At 34.8% G+C, this 16,449-nt stretch overlaps 1 protein-coding gene across 1 annotated transcript in view; it reads right to left on the reverse strand.

The window, feature by feature from the left end:
* Positions 1–16,449, reverse strand: part of LOC129743479 (uncharacterized) — a 113,058-nt gene that overhangs the window by 94,801 nt on the left and 1,808 nt on the right. The gene's annotated exons all lie outside the window — the stretch shown is intronic.

The raw sequence follows: 16,449 nt of genomic DNA on the forward strand, positions 1-16,449 counted from the left end.
TAATCTCCTCATGGTTTTACTTCGTTATTGCCAGATTTTGCCAGCAGAAATTCCATTAAAATCGCTCAAAAAGTGGCTCAAAAATAATCAAATTTCGAAACAGCTGTATCCACTTGTTAATTTCGAAACAGCTGTATCCACTCAAGTGGCCTCAGTTTCTTTTAATATAAAAGTATTGGTCCGAAAAGTATCAGAAATTGAAGGAGGGGATGTAGCCACCTAAAATACAGATTAGACGAAGTATTAGTTTGAAAAACTGATCATTATCATGACTGAAAAAAGTGTGCGCTGACCGAAGGGAGGTACCAAGAATAAAGTAGAATTTTTTCTTACAAAAAACGATAGATAAGTTTTTTCAAATTTTTTCATGAATTATCATAAGATTACCTTCATTTCCTTCATAGAAAGTATTTAGATCAAACGAAAGGTTTTTGAGATACACGCATTCGTAACTGTCCTATTTCTAAAAGAACTAAGCTTTAACAGTTCACTCGAAATGCATTGAAACGTTTTGAGCGTGACTCATCACGTTTCAATTTCTTCAGTCCTAACAAGCACCCTTATCAATTTCAATGCGCCACAACTACCTAAACGTAAACAAATCTGGAATTGCAGCCGGTGCTCGTTGAGAATGATCTAATTTTATCAACTGTTGTACTGTACTGAATCCACAAGACTTGGCATTTCTGGATCGATAGGTCTGAGCCAAAAGAGAGACAATAAAAGTGTTGTACTGGGGTAAAGCGATAATTCATCAAAGTTGTTATCAATTTTTACAAATGAAAAATAATTGTGATATGATGAACTCTAATTCGTAGAACACTTGCAGTGTCACATATACCCCAGTACTAGTCACTAGTCACTCTTGATTGAAAAAAATACCAATGACATTCCGTATTCTACAATCACGTTTCGTTTATTTTATTTTCCTGTTCAACGGCTTTCTTGTGCATTCCGTTGAAACAAGAGATTTTTTTTTTCATTTTCAAGTACCGTAAACTGGGGGAACTTTGATCAGCGGGGTAACTTTGATCAACATGAAATTTTTGCAGATAATCATCATTAACTAAGTATAAAGTTAAAATATCTGAAAACTGTTTACTACGTTTGAAAGCCTGTAAATTGAGTTACAAATTAGCTAAATTTGGTTTGCTTAAGGAGATTTTTTATATTACTTAAAATAAAATTTTTAAAATCTTAAAACATCTGGTTTTTTGAAGGCTCACAAACAAACATCTATCCTGATCAAATGTAAGCATTTAGGAGCAAATAGGTTGTTTAATGTGAAAGTTCAACTTCTTGTTTGGTTTAGTTTTGGTTTAAGTGTTGTTTTTATGGTCATTTGATGATAATTTTTGGATATTGATAAAAAAAAGCGGTAATTTTCCATTAAAAAGCTCGTATAGAAAAAATGGCTAAAAACCTTATCATATGGTTAAGTTTTAAGAAAAAAAAAGAACATGGAAACAGTACGAGGACGTAGGGAATCGCACGAAGGTAAAATTTCATTTGTTTTTGAGGCCAAAAAATATTGAAAATGTTTATAATTTTTGCCCCTAAATGTATGCAGCAACATTGTCCATCTTTCGAGTATATTTGTTTTTGAAAGAAAACGATTTTTTTTTTAAATATGTCTTTATTTGTACCAATTCATCATTACATTTATATTACATTATAACATTAAATTAGGTGTTCAGTTCAATGATGAACTGTTCAGAGCCCTATAGTTTATTAATCACTATAATTTATTTATTTGAATTAATTTTGCTGAGTGCAATCAAGTATTTTTATGTAGGAGAACATCCTGTAATGTCAAAAAATATTTTAAACTTACTACTTAAAACTAAATCTATCCTAAATTAAAACTAATTATAGAGAGAACGAATCTCTGCGATGGAAGACTGCATCGATTTGCCTCTGAAGTTGGAGATGATTTTGTTGGCCATCTCTTCAATCGATTCAATGCCCGCAATCCGATGAAGATCTTCGGTGCTGTGCCAAGGTGGAAGCCGCAAAATCATTTTCAGAACCTTGTTCTGAATCCTCTGGATAGCCTTCTTCCTCGTCGCGCAGCAGCTAGACCAAATCGGAACTGCGTACATTATCGCTGGTCGGAATACCTGTTTGTAGATTAACATCTTATTTCGCAGACACAACCTGGATTTCCTGTTGATGAGAGAATAAAGAGATTTAGTATATTTATTACACTTAGATTGAATATCTTCAATGTGATTTTTAAAAGTAAGATTCCGATCAAGTGTAAGTCCCAGGTACTACACGTGATCAGGCCATTCTAATGAAACCCCATTAAAAGTTATGGAATGATTTTCATTAGGTTTTAAAAATTGAGCTCTTGGCTTATGGGGAAATAAAATAAGTTGAGTTTTGGAAGCGTTAGGAGAAATTTTCCACATTTTCAAGTAATTCAAAAAGGAATTTAAATTTTGTTGCAATCTACTGCGTACCACCCGTAAATTTCGACCTTTGGCTGAAAGCAAAGTATCATCAGCAAATAATCTTCTACCTTTTCCTTCTGGTACATAAGGAAGATCAGAAGTAAAAATATTGTATAAGATTGGCCCAAGTATACTACCCTGAGGGACACCAGCTCTAATGGGTGTCCTTTCAGAGCATGAATTTTGATAGCTTACTTGTAAGGTTCGGCTAGTCAAATAATTTTGAATAATTTTGGTGAGATATACAGGAAAATCAAATCGAGCTAATTTAGCTACTAAACCTTTGTGCCAAACACTGTCAAAAGCTTTTTCAATATCAAGAAGAGCAACACCAGTTGAATAACCTTCAGATTTGCTAGCGTTAATCATATTAGTTACACTCAAAAGTTGATGTGTAGTAGAATGTCCATGACGAAAACCAAATTGTTCATCAGGGAAAATAGAATTCTGATTAATGTGAATCATCATTCTATTCAAAATAACTCTCTCAAATAGTTTACTTATAGAAGGGAGCAAACTAATTGGTCGATAACTTGAAGGCTCTGAAGCATTTTTTCCAGGTTTCAAAATTGGAGTTACTTTGACATTTTTCCATTTATTGGGAAAATAAGCCAAGTGAAAACATTTATTGAAGATTTTAACTAAAAAATTTAAAGTGCTTTCAGGCAACTTTTTAATAAGAATATAGAAAATCCCATCTTCCCCCGGGGCTTTCATATTTTTAAATTTTTTGCAAATCAATTTAAGTTCATCAATATTTGTTTCATAAGAACTTTCAAATACATTTTGTTTAGAAAGAATATCATCAAATTCAAGGGAAATTTGAGCATCAATTGGACTTACAACGTTTAAATTAAAATCATGAGCAGTCTCAAATTGTTGTGCTAATTTTTGAGCTTTTTCTGCATTCGTTAAAAGAAGTTTATCCCCGTCTTTCAAAGTAGGAATTGGCTTCTGGGGCTTTTTCAGAATTTTAGTTAATTTCCAAAAAGGCTTTGAGTAGGGTTTTATGTCCTCTACTGCTTTGGCAAAATTTTCATTACGAATGAAATTTAAACGACGTTTGATCTCTTTTTGAAGGTCGCAATAAATAAATTTCAAATAAGGATCCCTAGTACGTTGATATTGGCGTCGACGAATGTTTTTCAGTCGTATCAAAAACTGAAGATCATCATCAATTAAAGGTTGATTAAATTTATGTTTAACTTTCGGTATTGAAGCGGCTTTAGCATTGACTATTGAAGTTGTCAAATTTTCTACAGCCAAATCAATATCTTTTATTGAATTAAGTGGAACGTTTACATTCAAATTACGTTCAATAAAATTCCTATATCGCTCCCAGTCAGCTTTTTGAAAGTTAAAAGTTGATTTTAAAGGGTTTTCAATGGGACTTTGAGATAAAGAAAAAGTTACTGGAAGGTGGTCTGAATCGAGGTCCGCATGAGTAACTAATTGACTACAATGCTCGCCTAAATCCGTTAGAACCAAATCAATTGTGGAAGGATTTCTAATCGAAGAGAAACAAGTATGCCCATTAGGATATTCAACAGTGTAATATCCAGCAGAGCAGTCATTAAATAAAATATTCCCATTTGAATTTGATGAAATATTATTCCAAGATCGGTGTTTTGCATTAAAGTCACCAATAACAAAAAATTTAGATTTATTTCTGGTGAGTTTTTGTAAATCTCCCTTCAAAAAATTTTTCTGTTCACCGCTACATTGAAAATGCAAATATGCGGCAACAATTATAATTTTCCCCATAGAAGTCTAAATTTGAGACGACTATTGATGACAATAGCTACACCCCCACCTTGTCGATCAAGTCGACCGTTACGCAAAATTTTAAAGAAAGCATTGCTTTTCAAGTTATTGTCTGGCTTTAAAAAAGTTTCAGTGATGGCAGCAATATGTATGTTTTGAGTTTTCAAAAATAAAAAGAACTCATCTTGGTTAGCCAGCAAAGATCTAGCATTCCAATTCATAATATTTAAACATCTATTTGGATCCATGAGGGAATCGTAAAGTCATAATAATTTTGTTAGCATAATTAAAAGAAGTTTGGAAAGCTTCAAACATTGAATTTGCTTTCAACATAAGTTGCATCATTTCCATTAAATTTTGATGCAAAAATTTTAATTTTTCCTCAGTAATCTCACCCAAATCAACAAAATTGTTAGGATCATAAAATGAAGGAGAAGAACAAGTATTTGAATTTCGGGGATTTTCCCAAGCCTTCGCATGAACGTTGAGACTTGGTTTTTTCCCATTTTTATTAGTTGAACCTGAAGAGGCAAACCCATTTTCAACCACCTCTGAGCAGGCTTCGGATTCATTTGAGAGCAAACACCCACGGAGCTCAAATCTGCTCCCACTCTTTAGGCGGCAAGATGGAATGAGAAGGAGTTACCATTTGCCTCAATGATGCAATGCTCCCAGGGAGTTCTTGTTGCCTCTCGCTCTGCTCTGAAAAGGGAAATGAGCGCTCTACGGGAGTAGCTCCCTAGGAGCACGCTTATAAAGCAAACGTTATGTGCTAGGTATCTGGCTGGCCCTTGTTCGTTAGTTTTGGTTTACGCCGGCGGTGTCATTTGGGAATGATTTAATACGAATAGCAGTAGATAGAACGTGTCCCGGCTGATAAGTTTGTTGAGTAGAGCGGCCAAAATAAGCAGATTGCTGTGTGAAGTTTACATGAAAAGTTTAAGTACGATAGCATAAGAAGAAATCGCGCAACGAGCCTCAAGTTAGTAAAGAAATTTGAGATATTTTGTTCGGGTAGCTAGTATTTCTTCAATAACCGTCAAACGGGGTATCATGTAAGAGCAGGGTTAGATGCTTCTTTTGTATACCACCACACTTATTCAGTTTTTATTTGAATAAATATATTTTATGTAATAAAATTATCATTTAATGATAATTATGATTACTCAGTTTTTAACATCGCGATATAGATTTTTAAAATTTTGATTCTCATTTTCTCAATTTTAAAAATTGAGCAAAAGATGTACAATTTTTCACATTTTTCGATGTCGTAAAACATTTTACCAAGTTTGACGGATTGGCTAAACGATATCACATACAAACTTTATATCTACTGCTTTTATTACCCTATAACAACTCTGATGCAAATATTTATAAATAAATAAATAAAAAAATATAATTTTGTTACCAGTCTGGGCTAAAATTCATCAAATTTAAATCTCGATTTCATATACTTGAATATGATTGTTTTTCATCACGCGTTTATTAATTTCAAAATTTCATCTATCATAACATGAATTTTTATGATTTAAGTTAGTTGATTTTTTGTAGTATTTTTTACCCCTAAATGTATGCAGCACCCTTATGCTTTTTTAAAAATAATTTTTGACAGAACTTTTTTTTTAATATTATTGTTCTGCATCACGCGCTTGTTAATTTAAAAATTTCATCTATCATAACATGAACTTTTATGGTTTAAGCTAGTCGATTTTTGTAGTATGTTTTCACCCCTAAATGTATGCAGCGCCCATATGCTTTTTTTTAAATCATTTTTGACAGAACAAATTTTAGCAAAATCGAAACTTACTAAAATTAGTGGTTTATACGTTATGACATCACAAATATATCTAGAGCTATAAATATTCGACGTTTCCATTTGTTTTTTCATTAACAACAAAGTTTGTTGCATCTTGTCTTTTTTTTAGTAGGGTGATAATCGCATATTTTTGTGAATTTAAAAATAACTGGGGAAACTAATAATTTTTCTGACAAAGTTAATTTGATGTCCTATCAATAATAATTATGTGTACGTTAAGTTTTTAGAAGCCATTCATGGTGAAAAGTGTGCATGATGCCCCGGTTGACGGTACTTCTTTTAACACCGGCCGAATGTATTCTGAAAACCAAAAATACGACAAACGTTTTACATGATCATTGAATGTAAATTAGAGTAATAATGTAAACGTTGTTAAAGTTAAACATAGTCTAAAACTCGTTGTGCTTACATCGCCACACAGCCACCCCATCAGCCAGCCAGCAGCTGTGAGCTGCTTGAAGCAATCAAATATATACCTAACTCGAACGCAATTCTGAATCGTCACACGCAGTCATTACTCCAAGGGAGGCTCTTTGGGAGGAACGCAGAGCCTCTGGGAGAGCAAAGAGTGACTGGCGCTCTTAGAGATTTTGGCGTTAGGAGAAGCGAGAAAGAGTTATTTCCGACTGCGTAGGAGTTTGGGAGTTCCTCCTCTATGAGCGGTACTGCTCTGCCTCTTTTGAGTGGCGCCTCAGGATTCGTCCGAAGCCTGCCTCTGAGAACGATAAACAACGAGTCTGTGGCGCAGATTCAGCACAGGTAACATTAAAATCACTTCGGGTATTACCCAGCCGTGATTCCAATGTAGGCCGAGGCTGACTGCGAACAGGCAGGTTGTTTGCCGGCCCGACGTTTGAAGACGAAAAAGAGGAAGGAGGAGAAGAAACTTTTCTGGAAACTTTGGGATTTTTCCTAGAAGCAATAATTTTTGCCCTGATGGGACAGTCTAGCGAATTCGAGGAATGATTACCTGCGCAATTTGCACACTTGAAAAATTCTGTTTTTGGTTTATCACCACCATAAAGGCATTTAGATTTTTCATGATCGAATGAGCCGCAAAGCATGCATCTGGCATTCATTCTACAATTTTTAGTGCCGTGACAAAAAGCTTGACAACGACGACATTGCGTAATATTTTGAAGGAAATTGGTTGAAGATTTTCGAAAAGGTTCGAATTTGACTCGACAATGAAACATAAGACGAGCCTTTTCAAGAAATTGCAAATTATTAACTTGATCCTTTTTAAAATGGATCAAATAAAGCTCAGGAGCAAAACCAACACTACTGATATTATTCGTGTTGGTTCTTTTCCTCATTTGAATTACTTGAATTGGAGAAAAACCTAACAAAGAATTTAATTCAGATGTGATCTCATCCGGTGTCTGATCGCCGGTGAGACCACGAAGTACAACTTTAAATGGACGATCACTTCTAGTGTCGTACGTAAAAAATTGATGTTTTTTATTATTCAAATAATTTAAAATTTTTTGAAAATCATTAAAAGATTCCGCCAAAATACGAGCAGTTCCCCTTCGACCGATCTGAAAAGAAATCTTCACATCCTTGACGGAAGTGACGATTTCTTTCCGAAAGGCATTGAAGTCAGGAATCGTGACCGTAATTGGTAGAACCTTTTCGTTTTTAAGAGTATAAGAAGAAGAAGGTTTCTTAGTACTCTTATCAGAATTAAATATGAATATTTCCTCATCACCTATGTTATGAAGGACATCGAATGAATTGGAAATTTCAATTTTTTTGGCAGATGGCCCTGGATTAGGTTCAGCAATCCGTTTTCTCCCGGCCCTTGAGCCGGCTGAAGACTTCCCCATGCTGGAAAGAAAAGAGAAAAATATGAATAAAATAAAATGAAAATAATTTTAGCACTGAAAAGTGCTGATGGAAAAACAGGAAAGAAAAAAAAATAATTTAAAATGTTCCTGCAGGTACACAGCAACGATACGATGCTCCGGCGTACGTGTTGACGGCTCAACGGTACAGATGGAAGTGAAAGAAAACGATGAAAAATTCAATTTAGTCCCAACAAAAAATTACTGTTATCGATGTTTTGAGCCTTTTGTGCTCAATGCCATCATTATAATAAATTTCAAGATGTTGGGATACGTAAAAACCATAGTGATCAAAGTTACCCCGAAACTCAAAATCTGGTTTTGTAATAAACAATTAATTATAACCTCTAATGTCGTTTGAATTTAATGCAATCAATGATCATGTTTTATACTCCTCACCTAAGTAAGGGTTTTAAAGCTTTTAGGTATTACGAAAAAGCAACCCCTTCCAAAATATTTAAAAATTAAAGAAAAAAGTGATCAAAGTTCCCCCAGTTTACGGTACTTGATATTGTTCAAATTTGCAACCTCGTTGGATAACTCGTGCTGAAAAAATCAACCTTTTGCAATTTGTTACATTCCATTATATTTTCATTGCACCAGCTAACTTCATTTGTTTGTTGGTCAAATGATCGTCAATGGGAATCTTAAGACTTGAATAGAAAAAATTGCCTTGATCGGCTAGATCTTTGTAAAAAAATCGGTTTAGAACAAGTTTTTAAACAACATTTTTTCATATTCTGATGTGCACCACACTTCAACGAAAATTATATAACCGAATATGTACCAAATGTTTAAAATGAGTTAATTAAAAAATATAAAATTTTACCATTTTGTAAAAATGTGATGCTCACAAATGATTAACAAATGCAAAGTTCTATACAATACATAATTAATTAAATTTTCTTGCGGAATATTCCTCGAGTAGCAGTGCTCACGATGACGCCATGAACTACCTAAATGGTCGCTGCTGACAAATAGTTTCAAGAGGATGAGTATGAGGCACATTTAAAGTCGCCTTCTGAACAATATAAATGATTCATCTGCACATCTGCAAAAGCCGAAATTGGATAATTGTCGGAATACATTTGAATTTAAAAAAATAAAATTTAAAATGTTAAAATTTAAAAAAAAAGTTTCAGGCATTAAAAAGTGAAAATTTATTTCATTAATTAGTTTTTTTTTTCATTCCATTAAATTAAAATTGAACTATGTTTTTCGTTCAATATCATAATTGCTCATCTCGATCTCTTACTTACACCCAGGACAAACAAAGAAATTGACATCTTTTAAGTTGTACATTAAAAAATCTGAAATCGTAAACTAGGATTGATAATCAGGATTTTGTTTCCCAATGATAACACTTTCTGAAAATAAAATCTAATTTATTTAAAAAAAATGTGAGAAAAGCTTAAAATTTCTCACAAATAACATTCAAACATATTTTTTGCATGCGCTCTCATTACGTCGTTTGAAACAAAATAAAATCAAAAAGTTTGATCTCGAAATAAAATGTAACATAAACTATTCGCAACTTCTTTTCACTTAGAATATTTGTCTTTAAGATGTAACTTACGCCTTTTAATACGGCGCACTCGAGAAATTTAAGCTTTAGTTTTTATGTCACAGAGAACTGATTTGGAGAGTGGCTCTTATATTTTTATGATCCTTACAAAAGAGGCTCTTTCGGGCATTTGATTTCAAAACTGTCTACTAAAATTCGGACAATATCCGGGTAAATTTAGTCAAAACCAAGGAATTATTTATCAAAAATCAAGAAAAAACTTTAAAAAAAATTTTTTTTCATCAAAATTTATCAGCATATTTTAAGTTGAATTCTAGCATATAAAAAAACCTGACAATTTGTATGATACTTGCTCAAAAAATCTCGTTTTAGACGCATAAATAAAAAAAAATAGCAACACAATTCCATTTTTTAAGTTTTATTTGAAAATGAGAATGAGAATAAACCAGGGCGAAATCCGGGCAACCGGGCCTGACCGGACTTTTCCTAAATTTTATATTAAATATCCTGGCAACCCTGGATAAAACGGGCAACCTGGCAACCTCACTTTAGACACATATTGTAACTGTTAAGAACTAATTTTTTTTAGCATCAATTTCTTACCAACAGATAAATAATTCCGGTTGGTTTTCGGAAAGCGACAAAGTCAAAGAAGGTCGATTTTTTTCCATTTTTTTTTAAGGGGATAACACCAGATCTGAACGATTCATGCCTCATTGAATCATCAGACATCAAAATAAAAATTTTAATTCTCCAAATTTCCTTTGGTCTCCCTTTGTTATTGTTTTTTTTTTTTTTGAGATTGTAATGTCGATTATTGACAAAACATTTTTTTCGAGATAACACAAAATTTATTGAAACAATCGAATTTTCCGATTTCCTTTAGTGATTTAAGAGACTGTGTTGTCATACAGACCATTAGTTTTAACTAATCTATATAGATAAAAAGCAATTTCTGTTTGTTTGTTTGTTTGTTTGTTTGTCCTCTTAAGACTCAGCCGTCTAAAGAGCTGGAGGTCTGAAATTTGGCATGGATGCTGGAATGGAGCAGGCATGGACCAGGAATAATGAAAAATGTTTTCAGATTTTTGGATGACCCCTTTTGAAGGGGGTCGTCCATACAACACAAATATTGTTTTCGCGATATTGACGTTAATTTTAGTCGGATTGAGTTGAAAATTTGCACATGAGTGTTTTAAAAGACGAGCACTTGATTTCAGGTGTCAAATTTTGTGTAAGGGGTCAGCAAAAGAGGTCGTCCATATTAACTGTTCCCCTTTTTGCGATATTGACGTTATTATACATAGTATTCAGATGAAAATTGATACACGATAGTTTTGAGTAACGTGCAATCGATTTGAGGTACAAAATTCAGTGTAAGGGATCGGCAAAGGGGGTCGTCCATATAAACGTTTCAATATTTTTGCAATATTGTCGTTATTATACATCGGATTGGGATGAAAATTTCCACACGGTAGTTTTCAGAGACTGGCAATCGATTTCATATGTCAATTGTTTTGATAGGGGTCGACGAAAGGGGTCGTCCATATTGATTAATTTTTCACTTTTTTAGCAATATTGACATTATTTTGCAATGGATCGCTTTGAAAATTTGCACACGGGAGTTTTGAGGGAAGGGCAATCGGTTTCAGATATCAAAGTTAGTATAAGAGCCACCGAGAGAGGTTTAACTGTTTAACTGTTAACTGTTAAACTGATTCTTAAATCAAATGCTTGAAACATTCATGATAATAAGAAAAATATACTCTAAAGGCTCTCAGCTAATAATTTGGTTCTAAAAGAAAATTCAATAGTATTCATAAATTCAACTTTCCACTGAAACCTTTACTTACTTTTTCCATTCTATTCAGATTAGCAATAGTGTTACCAGCACGTGAAGGCATATGATTAGAACATACCCCATACGTTCACTCAACTGAAACGTTCGAATGTTAATTCTTCACAGATTTTCCTCGCAAGACATTGTTAAACGTTTCGTGTAGATGCCTACTCGCAAACATGCGATACAACTATCGATAAAAGCTAAACGAAACTCGAACAAACGAGCCGCTCGGCTCGATTATTCCCAAAGGTGGCCAGAGCTGCTGGCTACAATTATCAAATTCATCACAACGCTTAGCGCCTAGGTACGACAGTTGGCGCGGCGCATCCATGCTTGACGTTTACCCTTTCGATGTCAGACGCTCAACATTAGTTGAAGTTGATTTGGTTTTTTTTCTCGGTGCTTACCTCAACAGATATTTTGCATCTACCTTTTGTTGATGTTGATTGACATTTATGAGAAGAATTGTTTTGCTAAATTATTAATAATTGCGAGGGCGATCAAAAAATTTCAGAACAAAAAATCGTTTATTAATAGAAAACACATTCAATTTAATTTCAATAAATCTACTAAGTTTATTCAGGTTAGAAATAATACGTCTTCAAATTCATACCAACGCACTTGAAAGGGTTTCACTAATTAATAGCTCATAAAATGATTACTGTTTCGGTGAGACGAAGCCGACCGTTTTGTACTCACGATTAATCAATAGGATAGCAACCAGCATGAGGAACCAAATGGGGATAAATAATTGCTTCCATATGAGCAACGCATGGGCTTTGGCGCTGACAGCTGAGCTTAAGTGAACTGAACATAGTTTTGATAGGAACATGCTACTGTTGGACGACTGATTTTTTTTTATGATCTAGCTTGAGCACGCTTCAGCTTTTAATGGAAGTAATAGAGTGGCTCGACAGTTCTTACTAAAAATGAAAAGATTTTTAAACCTTCCATGATACTACGTTTATTAAAAAAAAACTGTAATGCTGTGTCTAGTTATTTTTCAGAACCTCTCTCTTTATATACATTTTTCAAGAGGCTTAATAGCTTTTACTTTGTAGAATGATATTTACTTGACAAAAGGCTACGGAAATTTTCTCATCATGTCGATGTTTTAAATTTTCATTTAATATTTGATCGAATGAATAGTTCTTACACAAAACTATCTTTTCAATTTTCCTCTGTTATTTTTTCATGGAAATTTGATATTCGTTCAAAAAACTAGCGCACCACCCTAATCATACCCAGCATCACCCAGAGTTACTTTGATTTGAGCCGATCATGGTGGTATCATTAGTAGTTTGTTTACTTAGCTGAATCAGTAATGCATTTTGTGCTTCATGTACAAAATGCATTACTGATAGGAACTACTTAGGAATAAAAATCATAAACTACTTAGGAATAAAAATCATGAACACAGAAAATGCCTTGCATTCCTTGAGGGTGCAAGCATTCCAACGATATCAGAATGAAAATGTCGTCTGAGGTATGAAAATAAACTCAGTAAGGAAAGTATTAGAAAAGTAAAAATATTAAGCCAACCATAAAAAGTTACGGCGCAAACGTGTTCGTTGAAGGGCCATTCAAATATTAAGTAACGCATTTAGAGGGGGAGGGGGTATAACAACGTGTAATGTTTCGTGGTTTTTGGATAGAAAATCTTGGACGAATGTGTTACGTTGCGGGCAGGGGATGTCTAAAATGATCGTCACGTAATATTTGAACGGCCTCTGATGAGTAATAGCATGCACCACAATTTAAGAGCGGGCAGAGATGTTTAAGTGACAATCAATCTCAGTGAGATGACGGCTGTTGCACGTCCTACCTGCACTCCATCTCAGATTGCTTTCCTCGGTCGATCACTGTAGCACAGTTTAAAAAAAGGTTGAAATTCTATGGCCAGCTGAAAATTTAAAAATATTTTGTATGTGCTATACACCAAGCTATATTAACACCCACTATTTGTCAATATTTTTCGTTTGCCAATCCCTCAGATCGTTTTACTTCGGAACGTTAATTGAATTTGTCTAGCCCGAACGGTTAAGCACTGTTATAACTATCCAACGATATATCATATAGGTACAAAAATACGTTTGCTTGTCTCCTGCTTATTCCTGCAAGAGACCGTTGCTACTGTGTACTAAACACTGAGCGATATAGGGAGAGTATTTTCATCGCGCTCCAACTCTCGACTGAATTGAAGCCAGGGGCGTGTAGTGCGATTCGTATCTTATTATATCTGAGTACCTGAAGTCGTGCTTTTACGTAAAACCGGTTTTAGATTAAGTTGTACGCAGCCAACAGTGTAGGTTTTTTGACAGAATAGGAAAATCCGACAAAGCTTAACCCTCTACTGCATGTATTATTAATCCGTTGAAAAATTGATTGTTTGTGTGAATAGAAATAACTTTATTGACCTCTTATTAAGTAATAAATTTTTTTTCATCATGAATTTTGATTGTTTAAATAGTGTATAAAAAATGTAATGAATTACTTACTTTCTTAATGATCCCGCGCCGATCCTCCGGTGCATAGGGCCGTGGTAAAAGACCTCCACTGTTGACGATCCGGAGCCAGCGTCTTCACCTGGTCCCAGTCAAGATTCTCGTCGACAGTTCGGATTTCGGCGGCTAGGCTTCGCTGCCACGAGTTTCTGGGTCTGCCTCTGGATTCCAATCTAGCGCCTCTCTGCAAATCTCGTTTTCATCTTTTCGCAGCGTGTGCCCAATCCATCTCCACTTACGTTTCCGAATCTCGATTTCAAGCGCCCTTTGATGACACCGGCGATGTAGTTCCTCTTTGGAGATCCACCAAGCGCGGATGATATTCCGCAGCCAGCGGTTTACAAATACTTGCAGTTTTCGCGTCGTTACCGCATATGTGCACCAAGTTTCGCACCACATAGCAATACGGATTTGACGTTTGAGTTGAAGATGAAAAAAAAGATGTAATAAACATTTATTTATTATCAATATTAATAATTGTTATTGATTATAATTGATATAATTATAATTGATAATTATAATTTATAGTTGAATTTATAATGCATTAAAATCGTTTGAAACCTTCTTTTATTTATTTACTAGCTGATCCCGTATGAACTTCGTTTTGCTTTCAATCATGTATACGTCAAGATGACCAATTTTTTGGTTCACGATCAAAATCTTGACACCTGGAATGCCGCAGCCCGTGGCGTAGAGGATAGCCTTCAAATCTTCTAAGACAATGGTCGAATCCCGGTTACGGCAGTACACTTCCTTTGGTGTGATGGTTTTACCATTTGTGATATACTAGCCATCATATCCTCAAAATATGTATTCGAGCTCGTATGAGCAAATTTAATTTTCAATCCAATGTAGAATAACGTCAATATCACAAAACATGAAACAGTTGATATGGACGAACCCTTCGGCAGTTCCTGACGCTAAATTTCAAACCTGGAATCGATTGCTCGTTCCTCAAAACACTTCTGTCCAAATTTTCATCACAATTCGATGTATAATAACGCCAATATCACATAAACATTAAACAGTAGATATGGACGACCACTTTGGCCAACCCCTGACCCTGAATTTAGTACCTGGAGTTGATTGTTCGTTACTCAAAGAAAAATTTTCATCTTAATCCGAGGAATAATAACGCCAATATCGCATAAACATTAAACTAATCATATGGACGACCCCTTGGGCCGATTTCTTTTCCTATTTAATTTTGATAGGTACCAAGAATCAATTTCCGTCCTTCAAAACACTAATGTGAAATTTTTTATCACTATCCGATGTAAAATAACGCCAATATCGCTAAAACAATATTTGTCTTGTAAGGACGGCCCCCTTCAAAAGGGGTCATCTGAAAATCTAAATACTATTTTTTTATTATCATAGTATTCCATCTCACGACATAACTTGACGAACATAATTCCTAAAATTCACTTGGTCCACTTTGTTCTCCTGCATGCCGCCAAAGATGTTTCTTAAGGGGGGGGGTAGGGTCTAACGGGTAAAAAAAAACACCATTTTCACGATTTTTTTCTAGAGCTATCGATCAAACAAATGTATTCAAATTTTTTGCATTATACAAAGCATTGTTAAAAGAACATTTAGTAATTTTTTCGTTGAAAAATATTGAAAAATGAACCGGTGACGGAGCACTTTCGAGGATGCCTTTTAAAAAACAGGATTTGCGGTGGACACTGTATCTCAGCACAGAATCATCTGAAGTGAAAAAATCAGAGCAAAATATTTTTAATAGATGTTTTTCTGGACCCCAACGTTTTTATTTAACTTAAATTTTTTTTTATGAAATTTTTGTGGCTGTTTGAAGTAAAAACTACGATTTTTCACGAAAAAATCCGCCATTTTTTATCTGTAAAATCTCCCCAAAGTAAAAAAATCAAAAAAAGAAAAACGTTGGGGTCTGGTATTTTATATGTAGAAAATGTGTTCCAAATTTGAAAAGAATCGGATAAGTAGTTTTCAAATGACGATGTCCACGGACTTTAAAAACGTGCTTTCGAGAAAAACGCGTTTGAAGTTTCTGATCTTGCTTCTTTGCAGTGTTAGATAGGAGGAGATAAATGCCTATAACTTCTACAGTTTTGCTTCAATTGACTTGAAAATTTGACACAACATTCTTGAAATGTTTTACAATAAGAAAATAAAAAAATAAAAAAATCGATTTTTTGAAAGTGTAAGACCCTACCCCCCCCCCCCCCCTTAACATTCGTCGCTCGAATACTCCGAGTGTACGCAGGTCCTTCTCGAGCAATATCCATGTCTCGTGCCCGTGGAGAACAACATCGTCAACGTAGGCACGACTTCCACTTCCACATCACCAGTGCGGTCACCAGTGAGCCGAGATAAACAAAGTCTTCGACAATCTTCAGCTCGTCGCCGTCGATCGTGACCTTGTTTTTACTGGATAAGCTAACTCGGTCGGTCTCAGAGCCTGCAGGCCAGCATACATTTCGTCTTGAATGTATTAATCACTAACTTAATCCTTCCTACTCAGCCTTTCAGTTTGCGGTAGATCCCCTTCCACTGCCGCAGATGATCTGCTGATTATATCAATGTCGTCAGCAAAGTATATAAGTTAACTGGATCTGTTGAAAATCGTGCCCGAATGTCGCCCCCTGCTCGGAGTTATTCCTTCTAGCGCTACGTTGAACATCATGCAGGATAGACCATTGCTTTGTCGAA

This window comes from Uranotaenia lowii, chromosome 2, assembly GCF_029784155.1.
Source record: "Uranotaenia lowii strain MFRU-FL chromosome 2, ASM2978415v1, whole genome shotgun sequence".
Taxonomy (NCBI): domain Eukaryota; kingdom Metazoa; phylum Arthropoda; class Insecta; order Diptera; family Culicidae; genus Uranotaenia; species Uranotaenia lowii.